Source organism: Oryctolagus cuniculus, chromosome 20, assembly GCF_051225735.1.
Source record: "Oryctolagus cuniculus isolate XC-2025 breed Fujian yellow rabbit chromosome 20, ASM5122573v1, whole genome shotgun sequence".
NCBI classification, from domain to species: domain Eukaryota; kingdom Metazoa; phylum Chordata; class Mammalia; order Lagomorpha; family Leporidae; genus Oryctolagus; species Oryctolagus cuniculus.
Genome location: NC_142886.1, coordinates 37,678,908 through 37,692,148, shown reverse-complemented (window position 1 = coordinate 37,692,148; position 13,241 = coordinate 37,678,908). Strand labels below are relative to the sequence as shown.

At 36.5% G+C, this 13,241-nt stretch overlaps 1 long non-coding RNA gene across 5 annotated transcripts in view; it reads left to right on the top strand.

Annotated features, from left to right (window-relative positions):
- Positions 1 to 2,402: 2,402 nt before the first annotated feature.
- The window catches only part of LOC138847271 (uncharacterized), a 42,103-nt gene continuing 31,264 nt past the window's right edge, over positions 2,403 to 13,241 (top strand). For 3 of the 5 annotated variants that reach the window (XR_016226462.1, XR_016226458.1, XR_016226461.1), the window contains exon 1: positions 2,403 to 2,550. This is a non-coding gene — a long non-coding RNA (uncharacterized LOC138847271). Of the gene's footprint in view, positions 2,551 to 12,541; positions 12,600 to 13,241 lie in introns of all 5 variants that reach the window. The other 2 variants (XR_016226459.1, XR_016226460.1) reach the window with 1 other exon arrangement.

The following is a 13,241-nucleotide window of genomic DNA, read 5'->3' as shown; positions in this document are numbered from 1 at the left end:
AAATCACTGGAGCATCCTTAGAACCTAAAACAAGCATAATGTGGTTGTATGCACAGCCTGCAGCTCATTAGTCAGTGATTCTCAAAATGAGCACCCTCAATAAAATAATTCTGAAATGTCAACGTGTGTTCGATGGAAAAAAAACATAATCTGATTTTTTTTTCAAAAGACTTTATAGCAGAATCTAGGTTTAACAGGATTCAATTAAAAGAAGTAGATTTAAACAGAAATTGGCAAAATTTGTAAATGTTTCATAAAGTTTCAAATCATATTAAATGTACCACAAATCAATGGTGTTCACTGATCTTATTGAGATCAGACCTGGGCATTGTCAGCATCCATGTCAGCTTGCATGTGGTTTCATCACTTCCATGCACTACACTTACTTAATATCAAATGGTAGGCAGAGGCTGGCGCCGTGGCTCACTAGGCTAATCCTCCACCTTGTGGCGCCGGCACACCGGGTTCTAGTCCCGGCCGGGGCACCGGATTCTGTCCCGGTTGCCCCTCTTCCAGGCAAGCTCTCTGCTGTGGCCAGGGAGTGCAGTGGAGGATGGCCCAAGTGCTTGGGCCCTGCACCCCATGGGAGACCAGGATAAGTACCTGGCTCCTGCCATCGGATCAGCGCGGTGCGCCGGCCGCAGCACGCCAGCCGTGGCGGCCATTGGTGGGTGAACCAACGGCAAAGGAAGACCTTTCTCTCTGTCTCTCTCTCTCACTGTCCACTCTGCCTGTCCAAAAAAAGAAAAAATGGTAGGCAGAGGTCATTTATAAGAAAGATCAGGAGGATTCCCCACCCACCAACTGCAGCTATGTTTATTGTAACAAAAAATGTACCAATGAGCATAGGATCACAGCTCCATAAAAAGCCTGCTGTGTATTGAAAACTAAAACAGGGTAACTGCAAGCACAAGATAGAAAACATTCTGATAAAAATAGCTAACAGAACAATGATGAAGATGACTATAACCCAAGAGGATCTTTCAACATTGATTGAAATTGTGCCAGATGTCCCAGCATGACTGTGCTTCGGTAGAGACATCTGTATTCCATGGATCAGGCTGGCAGGCCACTGAAATCAGGCTTTAATCCAACTTCAAACTGAGGAAGTGGAGTGGAAAACAGCATCAGACACATGAGGTGATGGCCAGAAATGCTCTATATACTCTGCAAGAGAAGTCTCATCTGCTCAGCCTTAACCTTTCTCCTAGCCACACATCTGAAGAGGCAAATTGTAATTTATTGTCAAAATATGGATCATCATGTTCTGGTGTCTTAATGTTCCAATGTAATGATTTATTCTCTCTGAGATACCTGTCCACAGTAGGATTTGGATAATAGTTTACAATCAGGAAATCAGATATCCATTTGTGTGTGTTCACAAGAAAAAGAGGAAAAAGAGAGGATGCGTGTTATTTTCTGTTCTGTTGTGGGTGTTTTATTTGTATGCATATAATCAGTTTTAAAAACAAGCATAAAGATTAGTGAATCTTATTAATTACATTAAACATTGTATGTAATTATGCCTGTTTATATAGACATAAACTTTGTTCAGTTGGAAGCCTTGTTCTCTAAATGTCAACTATTAACAATCACTGCTAAACCAAATCTTGAGACTGAATCAGATATGGAGATAATAACATTTACTGAACAGGTAGCATGTGCCTGGAATCATTCTAAGCACATGACCAGTACTTACTAATTTAGTGCTTGCATCATTTTTATAGGTGGCTGCTGTTATTGTGCTAATTCTCAGAAGAGGCTCAGAGAGTTATGTAATGTGCCAAGGGCACAGAGCTGGACATGGTAGAACAAGAATACAAATGTGGACAGGTTAGCTCCAGAATCTGCTATCTTAGCATGTTTCCCATTACTTCAAATCTTTTGTTTTAGAAGTGATACTTCATTGGCTCAGAATCACTGGCCAGAATTTTGCTTGAACCATACATTCCTTCCACTTATTTAAAAATTCATTAGATGTGATGTTAAGTTGATTTCTTTAAGCTATTTTCAAAAATATAACTTATTAAATCATTTTATTGAAGAAATAAGCAAAAAGAAATCTGAAGGACAGTAAGAAGGAAAAGAGGAGAGAAGGTGAGAGAAAGACAAGAGAGCTCTTAAAATAAATTTATGTATGTGGTAGCATGAACCCTCCCACTCCTTGTCTTTTTCTAATTAGAAGCGGCTTTCACAGCTGCTGCACCACCTCTGTTAACCCTAGCTCTTGGACGTTTCAAACTGTGTCTTTTATTTCTCTTAATCTACATCAAATAGTCTCTCAGTTCTTTTAACTGGATCAGGGCCAAACTCAGTGCTGCTTCCTGGTACAGCTGCTTCCTGCTAACAGGCTTGAAGTGTACTCTGTCATTGTTTGACAAACACATTTAGCTTAACAAGGTTGTGACACAGTCATAAAGTTGGTCACAACACTTATCCAGAAAGATCCTCTCTGGGATCAAAAAAGCTGTTTCCCCCTTCATCCCGGCACAGGCTTTGGTGTGCTGATGGATGCATGCTTGTCTCTGCCGGCCCCAAGCATTTCACAAGGTAAGGCTTTCAGATTGTTCACATTTGACCACATACAATTAGCTTAAAAAAAGTCCACAAATACTTTTCCAACTTGCTAGCCTTTTCTTTCTCCTTCACTGAACTGTATACTGAAGCTTAGAATGTGGAAGGTAGTAGAGTTTGGTGTTAGATTGACTGGGTTAAAGCCGTAGGTAGCCCTGAACACCAGGCAAGATGGATGACTGTAGTAGAATTGGAAATAGATAGTAATGTGTGTGTGTGTGTGTGTGTCTTTGTGTGTTTTACAATTGAATATTGTGTTAGCTTCCTAGGGCTATTGCAACAAGGTACTGAGCATCCATAATCTGAAAGTCTGACCTCTAAAATACTCCCAAATCTGAAAATTTGGGGCATCCACATAATGCAAAAAGTGGAAAATTTCAACCCTGACATCATGTGATGGGTTGCAGTGAAAACAGTCAAACTGGAGATATTGTATAAAATTACCATCAAGCTGTGCATATAAAGTACACAGGAAACATAAATGAATTTTATGCTTAAATTTGGATTCTACCCCCAACATATCTCACTATGTATATGCAGATATTCCACAATCTGAAAACATCCCAAATCCAAAACTCCACCGATACCAAGTATTTTGGATAAGTGATACTCAATCTGTGCTACACACTAGGTAGCTTGGAACAGAAGGGAATTATTCCTTCAGTGTTATGGAGACCAGAAGTGCTACATCAAGGGGTCAGCATGACTCCACTCCTGAAGGCACTCATGGAGAATCCTTTCTTACTTCTTCCAGCTTCTAGAAGCTTCAGTCATTGATAATTTGTAGATGCATCTCTCCGGTCTCCGTTATCTTCATATGGCTTTCTCCTCTGTGTCCTTACTTTTCTGTTACAAGGATCTTGTTATTAAAATTAAAATCAACTTCTTTTCCCAAGGTATTCTCATCTAAAATTTTTAAATACATATCTCACAATCTTCAAATATGGCCTCATTTTGAGGTTCTGCTGGTTAGGCTTTGAATATGTATATATATTCAAATATATATAAACATATATTCAATATATACTATATATGTAGCTTTTTAGCTTTAATTTTTTTAGTTTTAACAGATTCAATAATTTTTCATAGATAAAATTCTAAGAATATAATGATATTCCCTTCCCCTCTGCCTCGCCCTCTCCTTCCTTCCTTCCTTCCCTTCTTCCTTCCTTCCCTCCTTCCTTCCTTCCTTCTTCTTTCTTCTTTCTTTCCTTTTGCTTTTCAGATACATTATAAACAAGGACTTAATGCTACCTTTAATAACAAGTAAAAAACCAAAAGAACATAGTTTAGCATAAAAATGGGCAAGGGCTATGGAGGATATCATGTTGCACTAAGCTGTTTCATAGTGATGCTGCCTGCTATCTTGGGTATTCTACTGGAGAACTTAAACCATTTTCTCTTATAGTAGGATGCTATGTTTCCCCCCAATTCATATTCTGGAGCTTTAGTTCCAATGATAGTATTTGGAGGTAGTGGCCTTTGGGAGGTAATTACTCATGAGGTTAGAACCCTCATGGTGGAATTAATTCCTTTATAACAAGAGACATAAGAAATCTGGTCCCTCTCTCCTTCTATGTAAGGACACAGTGAAAAGCTAGTCATATGTAATCTAGACACTGAATCTATTTGCACCTTGGGTTTGGACTTCCTATCTTCCAGAACTGTGAGAAATATTATTGTTTATTCCAGTCAGTCTATGGTATTTGTGATAGTAGCCCCAAGACAGTAGAATTTATGAAGTAATGTCGATATCATGTTGTTTTGCCTTTAACATATTCTTTAACATAAGAAAGTGATAATGTGAAAATAAGAACTAGCCTCAAATATAATGCAATGAGACATAGGGAGAAGCACTAGGTGACTCTGTACTCTCAATTGGTCACATATCAGACTTTATTTATGTGAATGTGGGTTCAATTTGAAATAAAATGACAAAATTAAGAACTCTCTAAGTGAAGGATAAATAGCATTGATGATCATTTCAACAAAGTTTATCAAGAGAATCAGTTCCTCATACATTTTGACTGAATTTATTTTCTTTATTCAAGGCTACTCTGGTGCAAAATTTTTTGAAATCCCTGCATATTTTTTCATAAAAAAGACCTGCTATATAATGTCTATTTCCATTGTCTGGCATATTCTAGGAGTACTATTGTGTGAAAACAGGTGAATTTCTTTATAGTCATAGTTATAGAAATAGGACTAGTAGTACCATTAGTAGTTCTAGTATTAATAGAAGTAGTTAAAAATTCAATAGCAGTAAAGTAACATAACCTTTGGTGATGATGCACATAGTATTCTGTAACCAATTAAACTCTGGTCAAATGTTAATTATTTTCTTCATCTTTATATGCTCTTCATTTTGCACAAAATGCTCAAACATGCATTGATTAAATGGAGATGACTTATTGACCAGCTTAATAACTTGGTTCTTATTCATAATTTTCCTGTACTAGGAAATAAAGCTCTACCATCCAATTTCAGGTCTCAGGAAGAGATGAATAAGAAACAGATTTAACTTGTGGGCAGGTAATGATTGCTTTGTGTTTGAATTTTCTTAAGATTTATTTATTTATTAATAAGGCAGAGTTACAGAGAGAGAAGGGTGGGGAGAGAGATTGATTTTCAGTCTTCTGCTCATTCCCCAAATGGTCACAATAGCTGGTGCTGAACCAGGCTTAAGCTAGGAACCAGTAGCTTCTTTCAGATCTCCCACATGGGTGAGAGGAGCCCAAGTACTTGGGACATCCTCCATTGCTTTCCCAGGTGCATTAGCAGGGAGCTGGATCAGAAGTCAAGCAGGTGGGGCTAGAAACAGATCTTAAATGGGTTGCTGGCATTGCAGGTAGCAGCTTAACCCACTGTGCCACAATGCTGGAGGATTTTCAACTTTCAGGTCTGACATGCAGTCATCTTCCCCACCATTCATGTTTATGTCATAAAGCTCCTGAAGTGATCTGTGCTTGAAGCTATAGATGTGTAGTTAGGACATGGTGAGTGACATGAAAAAGTAGGAGTGAAACTTATTTCACTGATTGCAAGGAGTTAGGGCCTATCTAGAGATGGATCATGGCCTCCTCTTGCTCAGAGTTCTGCTATGATGAGATAGATAATTCATAGCTAACCAAGGCCACTCTGCTAAATCTGGAGTGACACAAGGAGTCCCCAAATAACCGTCACAATACTCCACTTGCTTAGGAGCTCTACTACTTCTACTGTTGCTTTTGTTCTTTTCAAATGTGTAATTAAAGCAGTTGCTATGTGAGTTATTTGAAGCTAGAAATATAAAGGCGAATATATAAAAATTTTAGATCCATCACTGAGTCTACACCAGGTGTAGTATTTGGATCGAAGTCAAGGTTTTCTTTCAATCATCTTTATATGAGAATACTTGTTAAAATACTATGAAGTGAAAAGTGTGCTAGCCAAGTTACTCAACTGTGTGGGTGGATATACCTCTTGCTGGTTTTGCTGAATGGTAGTGGAATAGAAATGAATGTGCTTTGTTCTTTCTTTGCTGGTCCTTAGAACTGCTTTATTTGCAAATCTGAGCTATATTAGCATAATCCTTCTGACATATACCAGTCTGAATTCCTTTCATATCACTGTTTGGGTAGACAGGAGAGAAAGAGAACTGTGGGCTGATAGAGTCACAAAAATATAACCTAAATGAAATATCCCTCTCATTTTGGCCATTAAAGTCATCATCATCATTGTTCCTTCTTGGGTGGAATAGAGATATTTTATCTTTGCAAGAATTTTGGACAGAGCAATAAACTTTATTAAATAAAGCCCCGAATTCAATCTTCAATCTTGTATGTCCATTTTTCTACAATAGTTATGTTTATATAACTCACCTTTCTGCTCAGTTTTTAAACAAAATAGGCAAGTATGTGCATATTTTAGTGAATTAATGGGCATAATCAAGAAACTACAGGAAAAACATGATTTAAAGTCATCTTAAAGGGGCTGGTGATTTGCAAGAGTGTTAATTTTTTAAAAACTGAACTAGAACTGAAAGACTTGTGTATATCTCCAGGAAATGATATGTTTAGGTGAACTGAGATGTCCTGAAAAATGAGGCTTACCTTACTTCATTCCTTTTTTTTTTCAGTAGAGGTTGGATATTGTCAAAAACTTAGAAAGCATGGCTCACATAAATAAGAAATGATTCCCATGAATTTCTTTTGGAATGAACATGTATCAAAAATTTAGCTCATTATCAAGAAAACCAGAAAATGGCAAATATGGAAAGCATTTGAAGATCAGGTGTTAATAATGTCACTCAGGAAAAATATTCTAAAATGGTTGACCAAGGGACAAAACTACTTGATCACAAAATGTGCTGATGTCATTCTAATTTTGTTGGATTCACATACAGAGGTTCAGCAAGAGGTGTTAATTAATTATATCAGTTTTCTTGCAAATTGTCAGAAAATCCAGAGGCTCACAGTGTTGAGCAGGTTAAATATTGAGCCCAGAGAATTAACTTCTGTCTAGAGAATCCATAAGATATTTAAGATTGAATTTCAATATCATGTTATGCGTGAGGGGTGTGTGTATGTGTGTGGTTTTTTCAATGTGCCTTTTGGATCTTCTATTCCAAGGTCCAAGGCTAAGTAACTAAATCCAAGCCTGGAAATTTGTATCCACAGGTTGACCTGTGTATCATATAAATTTGAATGAGTTGCTTTCTGCTGAGACCCTGTAAGACATAGAACAGGTATTGCCCCAGTTTCCTGGAAGGTTTGTGTGGGCATCAGTTCCACATATGAAATACAGTCCATATCCCTTAATGATGTGTTTGTCATATCTAATTATAATGAGATTTATTCTCCAATATGTTGCTGCAGGTGTAGCCTGGGTTGCAGAATCAATTTTTCCAATTATATTCTGGCAAAAAAGAGGTCAAGTTCTAGCAAATGACTACATTTCCAAGAAAAATAGAGACTGAGGACACACACACAGACACACACACACAGACACACACACACAAAGGTACCTCAAAAAGTTCTTGGAAAAATAGAATTAAGAGATAAGTTTATTGTGGTGCAAAAAATTGTAAATCCATGCTTAGTTATTTGATAATATGTGTTTCTATGACCTACTAAAGACCACTGATAAATATTCATATATGAATTCTTATATGTAAGATACTAATTACAAAGTAAAGATTCAAGAGAAATTCCAAAGAAGAGAAAGAGCTTCTGTATATAGGACAACTGAACGTAAATCTAACACAACCCTATTCCAAAAAAAAAAAAAAAAAAAAAAAAAATTTTGATAGATTTCCCCTATCCATTTACTCTGTACTATGTAAGTTAATTATGATTTTTTTTTAAATATCTGAGGTCAGGAGCCAGATTCCATGAAGTTACCTGCTTCTGAGTGAAAAAGGGTCTTGTAAATTCTGATTCAATCTCTTGGGACAATCTGAGAGTTACTGATGCTAACTCGTAGTTGAGAGCCTGTTCTCATGAGTTAACTTCTTGAAATTTCAGTAGTCAAAAACAACTGGTAGAGTTCTTTTGACTGAAGAACTGAGACTTTTTTGTGAAATGCCCAATTTCTTGCGTGTAGCTGTTACCCAAGCTTTCAAACATCAAACCCAAATGAATATGATTGATTTATTATGGTAACCGACAACATGAGAACAGAGGAGACTGAAATGCACCATTGGGATACAAGATTCTGACAAGCATTTCCTATGCCAGTAAAAACATGTCAAGGACAGCAAGGGCATAACAAATCCAAGAAATTTATATCCTCTGAAGTATTACATTTTACTTATATAAAATTAATCTGAGGCAGGCTGAGATTTTCCTTTGATTTGATAAACACTTTGCATACAACTCCAGTGGTAACTGTTAGAATATTTAAGAAATATGGGGCATATCAACCAAACTGAGTTACATTAAACATGTCTCGATATTTAATACACAAGCACATATATGCATACACATTTAATATATATAGAGCCTGATTTTGATAAAAATAATACAAAAGATTTATCAAAAGGTATTTGTTTCTCTTGCCTAAGATCAAATCAGGGTCCTAAGACCTTAACTACCAGGTCATGAAAGTGACAGTGCGATATTTTAAATTAATATGCAATGAAAAATAATTAGAAGTGAACTTAGATCTTTCATAAGTGAAAAACTTTTGTTATTCCTTTTTGTTCCCCCTCATTGAAATCATGGGCATAAATGTCTGCACGTAGCACAATTGTTTCACTGAAATAGAGAAATCTGCTATCTGGAGAGATTATATATAGAAACCAAACACTCATCATTTTCTAGCTATTTGGGATTTCTAGATACAAAACCACATGTCATTTTACCATAGAGAAAAAATTTCTAGTTTGCATTAATATTCTATTTGGAAGTAAAGGGTTAACAAACTATAAATCAACTCATCAAGATGAATCACCCTTGCAAAGGTTGGTGTATTTCATGCCTTTTCATTATATTTGAAATTGCTAGAAATAAACACACACAAAAAAGATTCATTAAATTTGAAACTGTGTGGCTTGGTATAAACACTCATTTTGAACATTAGAAAATTTTGTATAGGAAGAATTTGATACCTAAGTTGAAAACATAAATACTTTCTTTATCCCTTGAAAAACAAAAACTCACATTGTACAAACAGAGCTATCTTACTCAGACTTACCCAGATTTGGAAAGATTATTTACCAGTTAGCTCATTTTAGCATTCTATAAAAGGTTCACATAAACTAAGGATTTTGGAAATAATATTTAACCAGATATAGTTGAAGATGTTAATAATAGTAATAAAAAATATTTCTTAAAACTTTACTTTAACACATAGTTTCACATTTTTAAATCTAAAATATTTTGTAGAAATTCTATTAGCTTATCTGAGCACTAAATAAGTAGTAGAACTTTAAGAATTTCATATTTATATTCTCTTCATTGGAGAATGAAACCAGTCTTACAGTGTTATAAAATACCTTTTGAATTCCTTATAAAAATTAAATGTATGCTTGTATTATATACCAGTTATGGGTGCTTTTAAATGAATATTAAAAATCAGTTCCAAGATTCATTCTGATTTGGTAGGTTTAAATTTTTAGGAAAAATGCTTCTTAGCTTATATTTTCATAAAGAGGATTTTTATTGAAAGACTGGACATTCAAAGCATTATAATTTTGGGTTTCTGATCTGTGGGGTTCTGCAAGTTTTAGATTCATGCAAACAATCAGAATAGACTTTATTTTGAGAGAATTTACAATTTATTAGTGATTTTCAGAGGAAAGCAAATATTTCATGATCACACAATGGAGCTATGAATTTTTTCAATTACACACAGAAAGTATCCATTACACAGTTTCAGCAAGAGGCCAGAGTTAATCATATAACCCAAAACCCGCAAGTAGATCTCAGCAGGATGCCTTGCTCTCCAGTGGATAAGGAATATATTTTAAAATTCTCTTACAATTTACAGATAGAGAAACATACACACAAATAAAAATGACTAAAACTCAGTTAGAATTGGACAGACTAACAGACCTGACCAAGAATCGGAAAAAAAAATGAAGCAAAATAGAAAAGTTGAAAAATTAGAAGGGGGAGGTAAAGACATCAGACAAAACAGTCTGCAAAAGTAGAACCCTAGTGTCACTTGGAACCAAGAAAATATCTCCCTATATTTAAACAGCTCAAAAGGGACACTTCTCAAAAAAAAAAAAAAAAGTACTTTAATTGTCCCTGGCAATTGAATCCATGTGGTCATGTCAGTGGGACATCCTTGAAAGCTGTCCATGTATAATTTTCAAAAATTGAAAATATGATTTTCACATAAATATTAAATATATGTCAAATGTATTACCTTTTTTTTAAAGAAACAGCAGAATGATATAATAGTTCAAAAGCTGTAGAAAATCAAAGGATATTATAGTTCATCAGAAAAAGCATACTGAAAGTGTAAACTAAAGTTAAGTCTCGTGTCTGCTATGTGTTGAAAAGGATTTGATTCCTGAGCTCAAATGTTTAATTCCAAGAATCACGGAATGCTAATGGTACTGGGAGAGTGGAGACTTATTCCAATTATCCCGTTTGAGGTGGTCTTATGGAAGCTCCTTTGACCACTGGGGACGTGACCTCAGAAGGTTATTCTCATAAAGTTGGTAATAAAATCTGAGCTGGGCCCAGATGCTCTCTCTGCTTCCTGGTTCACCATGTGACCCTTCATCTGCTCATGTTCCACCAAGCACTGCCCTCATCAGATACCAGACTTAGGGAATGCCTGAACTTGGACTATAAACCTCCAAACTATTAGCCAAAATATATTTTTCCTTCAGACATAGCCCATGTCAGGTATTGGCTCTAGTTCTAAAAAGCTGACTAACTCATTGTGTTCCAGGGCAACAAAACCACATCATTTAGTATTATCTTCTACACCTGACCAAATTATTTGTGTCTGCAAAAATCAAGTTTGCATGAAATGTCACAGACTCTAGATGGTAATCAGTAATAGCACATTAGATGAAAAAAAATTCTTAGAGGATTGAGTCTTTTTTAAAAATTTTGTTTATTTTCACTTTATTTGAAAGACAGAAACACACACACACAAGCACACACATACAGAGGCAGAGAGAAAGAGAGAGTCAGAGAGAGATCTTCCATTTGCTCGTTTATTCCTTAGGGATACACAACAAACAGAACCAAGCCAGGCTGAAGCCAGGAGCCTGGAACTCAATCTGGATCTCCCACATGGATGGCAGGGATCCTGTCCTTGAGACATCATCTGCTACCTCCCAAGGTGTTCATTAGTAGGCAATTGGATTAGAAGTAGATGAGCAGGACTCAAAGCATGCACTCTGATATGGGATTGGGCATCCCTAGAGGCATCTGAACCACTGTAACAAATGCCTACCCCAAGAATTGAATACTTATTGAGTGTGTCATTAATATATAATCCCCAATATGAGTAACAGGCTTGCAACTGTCTTTTTGCCTATTTCCAAGTTTTGTATATTTTTTCTTAATACTGGGTACTTAGTAGGAAATCTAGTCATAGCCAAAGTTTTCTGGAAAAGACACCTATCTTTTGATTATGGAAAATGGAAGTTTTGTGTTACCAAAGATTTAACATTTTGTTTATTCTGGTAGTCCATATCCTCATGAAGATGGGCACTTCCAATATATATTGTATGACGATTGGGTGAAGCCCTGGGGACAGAAACAGTTTCATTTTCAATGATACCTTATCTTTTCATAGCAATAACTCTGAAGAGATATTGGAAGGTGGCCAGGGCAAATAACCTCAGCATCACTCCGGCTTTCGTCAGCATGGTTATTTCTAATGGACCCTATGCCAACTTAAATTCCATGCTAAATATATTTGTTGCATCTATAAAATACATCTGCCCCAACTGTATTTAGTTGTGAAACATAAAGCTATTGCTGTCAACTCAGATACTTTTATATTGAATAGCATTTTCTTCAAAGCAACAACAGTTTTAAATGGTTTTATTGAAAAACTTAAGAAACTTCACACTCATGCATACACCAACGTATGTGCACAGCCACCCAAAAAACCAATTCTGGAATTCCAAATTCTTTAAAACATTATGGTGGCTACTTTCATTTTGTGTACATCTCTGCACACCCAGAGTTTCTAACGAACATGTTATTTGTTTAATTGGATGCAATATTAGCCAACTGCTTGGTGCTTATTCTCTGTTTCATTCTGATCTCCTTCAATTCCTGACCTGGTATGGTGTGCTATACATAAATGTCAAAAATCCTTCCAGTAAAGTCCCCAAAACACCTGCAAACTGTTTGAGCTTGATTGCAGGCAGCTGATGTTGATTGCAACGGGAGCATTGGCTGTTTTTTCTCAGACTTTGTAACTCACTCACAGAAATTAGAGTTGAGGAAGACCAATTGGATCACTCTTCAATTGTCTCATTATTGTTTTTGATGAATTCATTTTCCAGGTCACTCAGTTCAAAGGATGAAACTTCAGCATTTTCTGGGGCACTTTCTTATTCAAAGGTATTATGAATAAATATTCTTCAGATTAATAATATATTTCTGTAATCAGATTTCTTCTAGCTTCTTCTCATTAGATTCCTCACAGAGTTAAGTAATTCATCTTTCCTACTGATATTTTAGGACTTTTTGCTATTTGTAAGTATAGCCTCTACATCCTCTACAAGTAAATCTGAAATGCTCCCAAATCTGAGATTTTTGAGCAGCAACGTGATTCCACAAATGAGTTATTCACGCCATGCAACTTGGCTTCATTCATAAAATTATTACTTTTTAAAATATTTATATATTTATTTGAAAGAGAGAGCAGGAGGGATAGACAGAAACGCAAACACACACGCAGAGGCGAAGGGAGGGGTGGAGAGAAGGGAGGAGAGAAGAGGAGAGGAGCGGAGGGTGGGGGGGATCTTCTATCCACTGGTTACTCCCCAGATGACAGCAATGGCAGAGGCTGGGCTAGCCTGAAGCCAGGAGTCTGGAACCCCATCTGGGTTTCCCACATGGGTGCAGGGACCCAAGGATTTGGGCGGTCGTCTGCTGCTTTCCCAGGCAGGAAGTTGGATTGGGAGTAGAGTAGCCAGGACTTGAACCAGCACTCATATGGGATCTGGCATCAGTGGCTTAACCCACTGCTCCACAATGCCG